The sequence below is a fragment of the Dermacentor variabilis genome, chromosome 1 (assembly GCF_050947875.1).
Source record: "Dermacentor variabilis isolate Ectoservices chromosome 1, ASM5094787v1, whole genome shotgun sequence".
Taxonomy (NCBI): domain Eukaryota; kingdom Metazoa; phylum Arthropoda; class Arachnida; order Ixodida; family Ixodidae; genus Dermacentor; species Dermacentor variabilis.
Window position 1 is genome coordinate 178,671,725 of NC_134568.1, and position 12,486 is coordinate 178,684,210.

Below are 12,486 nucleotides of genomic sequence, written 5' to 3' on the forward strand. Positions count from 1 at the left end.
ACATTGCTTAAACCGATTCCAACTGCACGTGGGATCCGAATAATATTTGTTTTTCGTACCTTAATTCCCCAGGTTAAAATATCACGTTAAGATATAAGTTTAAGAGAGCAAATGTATGAGACAGAATTGCTCCAGTCGCCAGAAAGTTTGGCGGCACATTGCGTACCATGCGGCTACAAGCCCATATTCAACGAACCCACGGCTATGGCTCGCTGCACCTCCAAGAAAGCCCCGTGAAATCTTGGACGCTTATTTCATGCTTATTTCATCTTTTGTTATCGTGGATATAATTATTGCAATAAGAGAAATAAGAACGAAGATGGCGTTTTCCTTTCCACTTGAAATAAAGGAACCGTTGCGGTAATTTAGTTGTACTCGTGCAGTAATGTGGTAAATGCGACGAGTGCGTTTGATTGAGTCTGTTTTTTCGCTACGCGCCGCACATTACAGAAAAGCTTTCGTGCGCGAAATACACGAACGAAGGAGCGACGTGGCTATCGACCGCGCTACGAGCCAGTGTCGTGAGAGGAGGAAACAAAGCAAAGCCCCTCGTGAGCCTGACGCACCAGGTGACGAAGAAGACAGGTAGGGTCGCGCGGGGACTGCGATGTAGCGCTGTGCGTCGGCCAGGCGTCGCCCTGTCTGGGCCGCTGAGTCAGGCAGCGCGCGCGTGGGGATCGGCACGCGTGTACATACGCGGCGCCACGCACGTGAGCGCACGCGCCAACCTGGCCTGCGGCCCCGCTCGTCGATCCACACGGCCGCGGGGATCCCGGTTACAACATCGCCCGACCCGGAGCCCTGAAGGCCCCCCTCCTAATGGACACGGCCATTGATAATGACGGGCACGCTGCTGGGCTGCGCATGACCGAAGCCACGCAGGGGGCAGCTTGCTCTGACGCCGTTGTTGCGGTCACCGGCTGCCCTTGCGATAATTTTGTTTTACGCGAATCAATCCTCGAGACGCTGTTGCGAGGACGATTCCGGGACAAGCACGGTATGTACATATAGCTCTGCGAAGGGATTGGCGCTAAAAGTGAAAAAAAGACCATTTCGTAAAATGTTGTTGTTGGTACTTCTGTAGTTACATTGCTGGCGGGTACAAACAAGTAATTGTTGCTGATACTTTTAGACTTCATTCGGAGCGTTGCCGCCTCCGCTGCAATAGAGTAATAATGTTGCAGATTCCTCAATGATATTCACTACTTATGGCGTAAAAAAAAAGAACCTTGCGTCTCAATTCCCTCCGTTAGCAGAGCTAGGCTGAAGAACGTACGCCTCACGCTTTACTTATCAAATAAAATAAAGCCAAAGCTTTCAGTCCATCGCTTCGCTTGGAGTTATTCCTCAGTGCTGCTCTGGTAAATTCCGCCAGGTAAAGAATCAGCCACTCAGCCGTGGATGGGGTGGAAGTGAATGAAGTGAAAAATGGGAGTTGCAGTGAAACTTAATACATGGAATGATGAAATTCCTTATTAGTTCTTCAATTTCTCAGATTTGTTTAAGAAATACACTGACGAGAGATACAGAGAACAGTGATAAGGAAAAGACAGGGAGGTTAACGAGGCTGAGCCCGGTTGACTACCCTGCACTGGAGAAGGGGGAAAGGGGACTGAAAGATCAGAAGGAGAGAAGTTTGCAGTTTTCACGGACACACCCACGCAGGGCACACCCACACCTACATCGTTCATTTCATCACAAGCGGTCATATAGGCTTTTGCATCTCGAGAAGTACATTAGTGCACTTGTAGATTTGCCCATCTCAGACTCAATATTTTGACAAAATTTGCTTAGAAACTTGAGCAAGAATAAATCGTTTTTCAAGATAACAAGTTGGTTTCACCGTGCGGCATGATGGGTCTGTGTCCGTAGTTTCGTGCTCATGCTGAGGTAGGGCATGAAACAATGTACCAGTTCTAACATTACACACTTTAGCGCAGGGTCGCGCTCACCTGGAGGCGGAATTTTTTTCTTCTTTTTTTTTCTGTTTGGAACGGGAACAGCCCATAGCAGGCGTAGTGTCGGACGGGCGGATTATATAGAACTCAGCTTAAGACAAACAGCTACGCGCAGGGTGCTTGCGCGCAACAGGGAATGTTTGCGCTGAGTGATACCTCGTGGAACACTGGCAATTGCTAAATTTAATATTGCGTTGCATATAATGATTACGAATCCAGTATATCTACATAACACTTTGGTATTGGGCAAAACTAGGAAATTTTTTGGTATGCTACATTTTCCTTAACGTACCAGAGCAAGCGCATCATCGCGTGTGCAGTTGAAGCACGATAAGATTCAAGTATGAATCACCGACTTACCCAAGTCCACAGACTGCTAACCTGTAATCAGGAATGAGTACAAATAATAAATTAACTCACAAGAAAGCGCTGCCTGCACGCATGCGCGGGCGTTCGTATCTGAAATATGCAGCAACTATCTATGTAGTACGTGTCATAGTGTGATGCACTAGACATACAGCGCGTTTCTTTTTTTATTGCGAAATCATTATATGCCCCGTTACACGAAAATCCGGCGTTGTCAGCGTTGTGACCGAAATGGCGTGCCAAAAATAGCTGACGGCACAAGGAGTAAACGAACTTCAAAAAAATAATAATAATAATAATAACGCTCGGATTTACGTAAAATTTCCCAGAGAGGGGACTGCAAACAAAGTAACTTAATGGCTTCGAAAACGAAATTTGGATCTGGGTGGGAACTGAACCCGGCAACCCGCGGCGCGAGACAAGCCCGCTTCGCCGACGCCACGGTTCTGGCTGGCGAAAGGCCTGCCTAGTGCACAGGTCGCGTCGCCGCTATCTGGCTGGCTAAAGGTGCGGCCAAGTGCTTGCGTCATAGGGCACGTGACGCCGCAGCCAATAGGGAGAAGGTGGCGCCTCTTTATGACTGTATGGAATGAGTGTGTAAAATAAAAGCATTTCACCAAATGGACAATAATGCTTTCGCATTCCCACACGCAAGCAGTCGTAAGTGTCTCTGATGATTTTTGTTTCTTAGCTGCACCAAATTTTAAAAAATTGACAGTTGCAGATAGCACAATTCTACTCCTTGATCTAAGTTAATCGATGAGGCAGCCATTACTTCCAGCAGAAATCAAAATGCTTAATTGGAAGAACTAACATAATCACGCTAACTACTTTTAATTAACCTATTTATTTGTGGCACATAATTTAAACTACGAATTATAACTGGCGAGTTCGCCACGCGTATCCACTTGGGACGAATTATCAGGACTGCACCAGTCTTGAGATGCAGTTAGAACTCGATCTAACAAAACCCTATTTTACGAAGTTCCCGATCTAACGAAGACATATCCATTCCCCGGCAGATGCCTATAGGGTTCAAAAGATTATTTCATATGTAATCTTGAACCCCGTATGTTGTATGATGGAACCATTCAAGAGATAAGGAGTAGCCGGCGCCTTAAATTGTGCGTCAACATCTCCTTATATCATATCAATAAAAAAAAAGTTGTCACTAACCCGAATTAACGAAACTAGCTTGGCTGAACTCAAATTAACGAACTTTTTCCTCAAATAAATGGGTAAGAAAAGCGGCGATTTCAATCTAATTTTGACAAAGACGAAGTTTTTTCTTCGAGTGTGCGCTCTAAAGTGATCCCGATAAGCCTTCTAGGTGCCCTAGTCACTGCCCTAGCTTTATCTTGACGAGGTTGCACGCCGCGCCCATGCACGGGACAGCGGACTCAAAACCGCCTCGGTAGGGGCGAATATGGCTGCTTTCGTTATTGCATGGTTTACGCGACAGATGGCTGGATCACCGGCAAATACTATGCCGCGGTGGCTTTTGTGCGCCACTACGTTACAATTTTAGATTTCGAAGGACCGGAAAATTATTTTCTCGATTTTACGAACTTCTCGATTTAACGAGATAATTCGAGCGTCGTAATCACTTCGTTAAATCGAGTTTCAACTGTATTGATTTTCAAAGTATCCGAGGAAACGCGTTGTTGTTGCAGTTACGTTTTTAAATAAAACGCTGTTTTATGCATCGAAGCATAAAACTAACTGGAACACCAATTCATTCCGTCAGACACTTTGAAAATTAATATCTCGAAATTGGTGCAGTACTGAAAATTCGGTCCAAGTGGATACTAGTTGCGGACTCACCAGCTGTAATTAGCAGATAGAAATATGTGCAGTGATGTAATTAATTTAACATTTAATTAGCGTAAATACGTTAATTGCTCAATTAGGCATTTTGATTTCTACTAGAAGCGAAGACCGCCGCATAGAGCAATTTAGATCAAGTGTTTGAATTGTGCTATCTACAACAGGCAATTTTCAAATGTTTTCTGCAGCTAAAAAAAAAAAAAGAGCACTCTATAGAGCTTAAAAACCTGTGCCAAACCGCACGCCATGTACTTCTAGAATAAGTGATATTACGACCGTCCAAGCTTTTCCAGCACAGATATGTTTATACTTCACACCGATCTTTGCTGCCGTAACAGTCCACACGTGCCACATCGTAGAGCCGTAATTTGTATGTCCAGCTTGGCGGGCATAACGGCGATTCGACATGTGAGGTCTCCTGTATATATTCTCCCCTTGCCGCCGTTTCATGCTTTGCTAATTTTAATAAATCAAAACATCGCCATGCAACTATAGACCATAGCGGAAGTGCACAACCATGAGCTTCGGTGATGCCTTTTATTTTAGCTGAAGCTGTAGAACACAGCAGTAGAGCAAGATATTTTTATGGACACTGGATCGGCCATAACTACAGTAATTAATCGAAGCAGTTTGGGAACTGAACATTTTGGCTGCTCTTCAGCCGTATCTTAAGCTCTCCATAGCACGCAATCATCATGCTTAAGTGTTTAACATCGCGTTCTCATCCTTTCTTACTAAAGGAGCTGATTTACGATTTCCTACGCCACCTGCTACAACATTACCAATCATGGCCCCAGTGGCATTCTCTCTTGCTGTCATTTCGTCCCTCATCAACAAAATTAAACTTTCATCATCAGCTGCCCTAGACGACATTAACTCCAAACTGTTACAAAATACTAAACAAATTATTGCAAAATATTTTTCGATACTGTTCTCACTGTCGCTTTCACTGTTCAAACAGGAATTTCGCCAGACGACTAGAAAGTGGGAACGGTCATTCCTGTCCAGAAATCAGGTAACAAACAATCCCCCTTTGAACTACCGTCCCATTTCACTAACGAGCGTCCCATGCAAAATCATGGAACATGTCATATACTCTCACGTAAGGCACTTCCTGGACACGAACAATTTCTTTCATTGTTCCCATCATGGCTTTCGTAAATCTTTATCCTGTGAAACTCAACTGGCAATATTTATTCATGACTTACATTCCAATCTTGACCGTAACCGTCAGACTGATGCAATATTTCTGGACTTCGGTAAAGCATTCGACAAAGTACCGCACAAACGCCTGTTACTAAAACTTGCCCAGTTGAACCTGCACCTTCACATTCTCGGAAGGATTTCAGAATTTCTTACTAACCGTTCTGAGTTCGTCTCTACTAAAAATAAACGTTCTAGCTCCCTCGCAGTAACATCGGGCGTCCCCCAAGGGTCTGTTCTCGCACCCCTTCTGTTCCTAACATATATTAACGCCCTACCCAACCATGTATCTTCTCATATCCGTATGTTTGCCGACGATTTCGTCATATATTGCACAATTACCAACCTTTCTCATCAAAATGCACTCCAAAATGACCTTAACCATCTACAGGAGTGGTGCGATCTTTGGCTAATGACACTTAATCCCACTAAATACAAACTCGTTTCATTTCAACACCAGCGTAATCCTTTGCTTTTTTCTTACGTAATCTCTAACACCACTGTTGAACAAGTCCAATCCTATAAGTACCTTGACGTCACCTTGCCCTGCGATCTTTCCTGACGCGCACATGTCACCAATGTCATACCATCAGCGAACAGGTCTCTCGGTTTCTTTAAAGCGTCATTTTCCGTCACTCCTCACAGGACATAAAACTTCTCGCGTATAAATCTCTAATCAGATCTAAACTAGAATATGCGGCGCCCATCTGGAGTCCGAACCAGGTATACTTAATCAACCAATTAGAATCCGTACAAAATCGTGCAACTAGGTTCATTTATACTTCATACTCATATGACATAAGCATATCATCCCTCAAACTCGAAACTGGTATTCCAAATTTTTCTGTGCGTCGCCGCATCGCCAGCCTCTTTCTGCTTCAGAAATTTTTTCACAGCTTCCTAAATCGTACGCCCTACATCATCCCACTGACGCGCATATCCCACCGCACTAGCTACCCATATCAAATTGCACGCTTACGTGCTCGCACTACCACCTTTGCTGCCTCATTTTTCTTCTTGCAGCAGTGGACTGGAATGGCCTTCCCCGAGACATTGCAGCAATCGCGTGTCCATCAAGTTTTACGGAAGATGTCCCAGCGCACTGTTCCGCATAAAGACTTATTTGTAACCTTCATTTGTTAGCCCACTCCTTATGTAATACCCCCTAAACGGGGGTCATTAAGGTAATAAACTGAAGTGAAGTGAGTACGCTCGCCCTTTATACTTGAACCCATTGTGCTACCAAGCTTGGAGCGAGTCGCTGTGATCGTGCAGCATCCGGTCGCATGCTCTCTTCAATTACAGCTTTCCGGCCTAGCGATCGAGTGCGTTATCGGATCCCCCTGACTTCTCATTTGTCGTCGTGGCTTTTCTTGCTTTGTGTCAAGCGGACAAACAACCGCGGCCGTACATTTCCACTCCGTAAGTTCGACTAAATCGTCGAGATGGCTTCGCATTTATATATGTTACCGCGTTGTCAGGGGCATTTTCTCTTTCTGCAAAGTTGTTTGACTACGTCATTCTGTTGCATTATTTCGACTGGATAAACCTCTCGATACTATTGAGTGCGCATGTTGCTAGATCTGGACGAATCTTGAACAGTGGCATTCACAAAGGGTGACAATTTTAGATGTTTTAAGGAGTTCTTTTGGTTCGTTCTGAGAACAGTACAATGAGAGAAATGAGAGAGTAAATGAGGACAATCATTCTCATACAGCAAAGTTTAGTTGAGAACATAAGGTTAAAACATGAAACCAAAAGTTTGTTCCACGCCGGAAAGACGAACTTTAGACAAATGCTTGTACTGCCGGTGGGGCGCGTTGACGCTATAGGGCCAGATTTGCCTCACAATTCTAGTATGAAACTCTGTGGACGGAGATAAAGCCGCCTCCGCAACTCGATTGGTAGAACATCGCATGTGCCACACGATGGTGCAGGTTCGGCTCCCACCAGTGGCAAGCTGTCTTTTTTTTTTCACTTTCATCTGTCTGTTCTTGTTAGTACTACATATCACTTAACCGACGCAGGTTTACGTGCTTTTCCTGGCTTCGTGGAGCTGTTACTAATAAAAAAATCGACCCACACAGTTTCCCATATAATTATTTTCGTTTATGAGTAGACAATGCAGGACAAACACAAGCGCCCTGATCTACACACGCCCCTTCTAGTGGATATATTCCGCAGTTCTCCGAAATCCTTTCTCAGTTGCTGAGGCTTGAAGCCTTAATTGTTGTGAAAGGACGTGCCTATAGCTAGCCAGTTTAGAAACCAGGCAAGAATTTGTACGTTTTATTTTTATGGCACACTGTTAATTTTACCCACATGGAAGGGAAAGGGGGGGGGGGGGCACTGGGCTTTCTGAAGCGCGTTATTGAGAAATACTCCTAACGCTTGCGCGCTGTAGAACGTACGACACAGTTTTTGCTGTCGAGTCAACAGTGAAATGTTCTATTCCAAAATGCTCGCTCTATCTAAAACAATTATACGCAGAATCTCCTGTGGGAGTTATCTAAATGATGCGTAAGCACTTGTTACTAATTACCTGCTGTTTCGCCGCCGTATGTTGCTCATAATTGCGAGAAATACCGCGAAAGAATCTTGAAACGGAGAAGCGTCGTTGCAACAGCCAAATGTTGACTGAGACCAGCATGAGACGACGGAGAAGAGGCGAATAGTAGCAATGTTCACTCACGTTACAGATGACTCCCAGAGGATGTGAACGTGGGATGAAATGACGAGATAGATTTTGTAAATAAAGCAAATATATACAGCATTATGTACAGTCCCTTGTTTCGTTCTTCTTGTTGCATTTTTTCTTTATCTTCAAATTTGATGATGGTGCTTTTGGATCATGGCGCTGCTTCGTGGAAGATGAGCACTGCCCAATGCGTGCTGTAGTACGCGAGGTACTTGAACAGTGTCACGGTTGGCAGACCTCGCACGTAGACGTGGTCATTGATGCTGCCTCATCTCAATGCGAACCATTATCAACCGTGATAAACCGTACCCCAGCGGCTGCTTCGTATGGCATGGCCGCGCGGTCCCTATCTTGAAAGCGATCTGCGATGGGGACACAGTGCGCCGAGTGCTGATAACTTCGTGTGCGCTGTGTTCTTGCCGATTAGTTCGCGTTGAAGCGAGAGGCAGCTGGAAAGTCAATTCGCTCGCTGCTGTGCGCCCTATCTTGAAAGCGTCTGACGTGACGAATGGACAGAGGGATGGGTGGACGAATGGGTTTTGTCGTCGGGTAGGCATAGAAATGATTGTACACTTAAAAAATTAAATTGGGGGACTTTGCGTGTCAAAGTCTCGATATGATTGCGAGGCACGCCGTAGTGGACTCTAGATTAATTTTGACCTCCTGGGCTTTTTTTAAGGTGCACCTGAATCTAAGTACACGAGCATGTTTGCATCTCGCCCCCGCAGAAATACGACCGCTGCGGCTGGGAATCGAAACCGCCACCTCGTGCTTAACATTTGAACGCCACCGCCGCTATTAAGCCACCGCGGCGGAGAAAGTTATCGCTGTAGTATGGTGAAGCCTTTTGTGCATGCTCTTGTCCCAAACTTTGTATTGTCGGGCATGCAACTTCTCAGTGCATCTGCAGTGATGGTGGACGCACGGCTTTGAAGGAGATTTCAGTTAATATTCCATACATCATTAAAAGGTGAAAAATAGCTTCGGCGCGGGAATCAGGCTGCACGGACCGGATTCGGTTGCTTTATGCGCACAGAGCATCTGAATATGAACGAGCCTACAATCCGTCTCCGGCAACGTTATCTTTCATTTGACAAATGCATGCACGCGTGAAGCGTAGCCACTTGGCCGCTACAGAAGGACGCATATGACCAACGCTAGCTCCGCAAAAATCCCAGACATTAACTATATTAAACGTCACATAAATACGGCTGAAACACTGTTCGTTAGACCATGTGGCCGCTTTATTATAAATCCCGTTTTCTCATTGGCTTGAACTTCTCCTAGTTCCGTTTCACACCCACAAAATTAAGTGTTACCATTAGACAAGACATAGACCCGCAAATGCTGCTTCTCGCTTCCGCGTATGTCCATCACCCTCAAAAGTGGCTTTGAGTCAAAGGAGCCGGCTTTTGCGGAGATCCGGAAGGAGCTCGTGCGAACGTCGAGAAAAAAACGTAAGCGCCCCGATCCGGCCAACTCAGCCTTCCAGCAAGATCGCGGGACCCAATCCGCGCGAGAAATCTCGCGCGGAGTCGCGATATATCTCTTCATTAGGGGGCGACAGCCAGACCGCGCCGACCGACCACCCGCCGTCGCTGGGGAGGCACGGAGCCGGGGTGACACCGGCTGCGGGGACTCCGGTTCGGGAGGCCTACTAAGAAATAGTTAGCATGCACATTTCGACCACTGCACGGCAAATAACCGTGGCCGGGAGGGAATGGGGTCGGGGTCTTTTCCAGACCGAATTTCCTCAATCGATTGCTGGGCGCCCTCCGAGACCGAGCCACGACACGCGCTTTCTTGTCCCTAAATGTGAACGCGCATTCACGCAGATTTGTGGGAGACCCACCGAAACGCGAAACCGAAACGTCGTTCTTTCATACCCCTTTCCTGTGTTTCATTCTTCAAAGGCTCTCGTCGCTTCTATTTACGTTAGGATGCTTTCTACTGCGTCAGTGAAAATAACATAAACATGCACTGGCCGGTTTCATTGCATGAGAAAAAGATGTTTTTTCAGAAGTGCTTGGGAGAAACTGCACGAATACATCCACGCAGGGGTACCAGCAGAGCCCGTGCGAATGCGGAGCAGTAAAGTGGCTTGGTTTCTTTTGAGACCCTTGGTCACACATGGCTTGTGAGGTGAGCTCCACAAAGAACTGAAGTGGCACAACACCGCTTCTCTGAAGAGTCTCTTGTCTCTTGGCCTGGCGTTGTCTCCATTATGTTCAACCTGTGGTGTATGCGGTCACATAGAACATTACCTTATGTGCTGTACTCTGTATAACGCGGAAAGGAGTGTGTTAATCGGGTCGCTCAAGAAGACAGGAATTCCTCACAGCTCTCTTCAGGGCATTGTTCTCCCGCGCGGGAACCAGTTATGTAGGAAGGAGGTTTCTCGCCTTCTTTTAAATTACCTGCAGGACACGGATTTGGCCTCCACATGGTGACCTTAGGAGTGACTATGTGTAGTTGTGAGGTCTGTGTCTGATCTATGTGATTTATGTATTTTAAGGGTCGCTACGCTGGAGCAATTGCCGGCAGCAACTGCAAGGCTACAGTGGTAGCCTACAACCACTCAACTCAACTCAACTCAATCTGCACGAAAGAAGACAGTGTGGCACGGAAGACGGAGCATAGGTATGTAGTGGGAGGTCCTCGTTCTTCAAACACTTGTGTCTTCCTGCATCATCCAAGGGGTCTTGCAGTGAAAAGAGCAGATGGAAAGCCTGACGGACAGTGACACTGGAGCCCAAGAAATGAAATGTGCTTTAGGGGGTTTGCAAACGGGGAAGAAACGACGTCTATAGTCATCAGAGCACTCACGCTAGCTGGGTGTCTTAAACTGCAAGAAAGTAATTAAAAATTATATTATCGCGTTTTACGTGCCAAAACCACAATCTGATTATGAGGCACGCCGTATTTGGGGACTCCGGATTAATTTTGACATCCTGGGTTTCTCTAACATTCACCTAAATCTAAATACACGGGTGTTTTTGCATTTCCCCCCATCTAAATGCGGACGCCGTGGCCAAGAAAGGAATGACTGCGCTTTGATGGACTTAAGTCGGCTCCATTGAGTTACGCAGCGTAAACGAGTTGAATAAATCAACACAGTGCGCATCATATCATATGAACAACGACGGTATATTTTCCTGTTGATTCATGACTTCATATGATGCTAAAGAGTAGAAAAGTGGTCTTCTACTGCTTCCCTGTGCTAAAGAAATATTGCAAGTACACTTTTATTCTTCTTTGAGCAGGCATAGAAGAACTAGTTATACCCGGCACAATGGTGAAGCACGCCCAGACGTTCCTGTATCGTTACAATTTTTTTTTGTTTCTGGCTTTGCGCAAGAGAGAGACAGAGGAAAGGGGAAAGGCAGGGAGATTAACCAGAGGGGAAGATCCGATTTGCTACCCTACGCTGGGGAAAGAGGGGATGGGGCGGTAAAGTGATAATAAATTAGAGATAAAGAAAGAAAGGTGCTTAGACACACAATCACAGTCGGTCACTGTCACCGCATACTGTCACCGCACAGCACAGTATCACTTGCAGCACTATAAGCATCTATTCAGGCTACAGCCGCTTGCCCAATTCTGTTACCCTTAAAAACTGCAACAGTGCCCTCGTCGCCCTCTGCTGCGATGGCTTGTGATGACGGCATTTTAATATAAGTTCCTCTGTTAGAGGTCTTCGTTCGAAGCGCGCTATCGCGATTGCGAGCGATCGTCTCTGTGAATTATAGCGAGCATAGTCACAGAGAAGGTGCTGAAGAGTCGCCTCGTTACCACAGTCATCACACGAGGCGTCGTCGGCCCATCCGATTCGGAAAGCAAAAGACTTGGTGAACGCCACCCCTAGCCATATTCGAGAATCTTTGCGCAAAAGTAAGGCTTTGCTCGGCACTATCCTGTCAGTGCGCACATGCGCGTTGATACCTTTAGATAATGAACTGTACTGTCAACGGAATGATTGGCCAACTTCAACTCGAGTCAGTTACTGCAGCAACTCAACTCATCGGTCAACTACAACTACCAGACTTCCTTTTTTTTTCTCTTTTTGAACCTTTGTATTCCCTTACTACTTCCGCAGTGGAGGTTAGTAAACTGAATGCTTGTCTTTTGCTTAACTTCCCCGCCTTCCGCGTCTCAATTCTTCATTTTCCTCTAATAAACTACCTTCAAACGATTGATTCACAGTGTTGCTTCATACACGGAAAACCTCCTTTGCGTATCTACCTTCGTCTTGTACGCATATATATATATATATATATATATATATATATATATATATATATATATATATATATATATATATATACTTCTGCTGCGTTGCTGCGTCTCGCATCAACGTGAACTAAGCCGCGGAAACACAGCGGGTGGCGGACTTTGTCCCCGTCGCAGATGGCTTTCAAGATACAGCGGCCCGGG

General features: G+C 45.7%; 1 long non-coding RNA gene across 1 annotated transcript; it reads left to right on the forward strand.

Moving 5' to 3' along the window:
• Positions 1-905: 905 nt before the first annotated feature.
• On the forward strand, positions 906-6,404 carry LOC142572497 (uncharacterized). The gene is made up of 3 exons (XR_012826091.1): positions 906-997; positions 5,113-5,166; positions 6,378-6,404. It is a non-coding gene; the product is annotated as an uncharacterized LOC142572497 (long non-coding RNA).
• Positions 6,405-12,486: the final 6,082 nt, after the last annotated feature.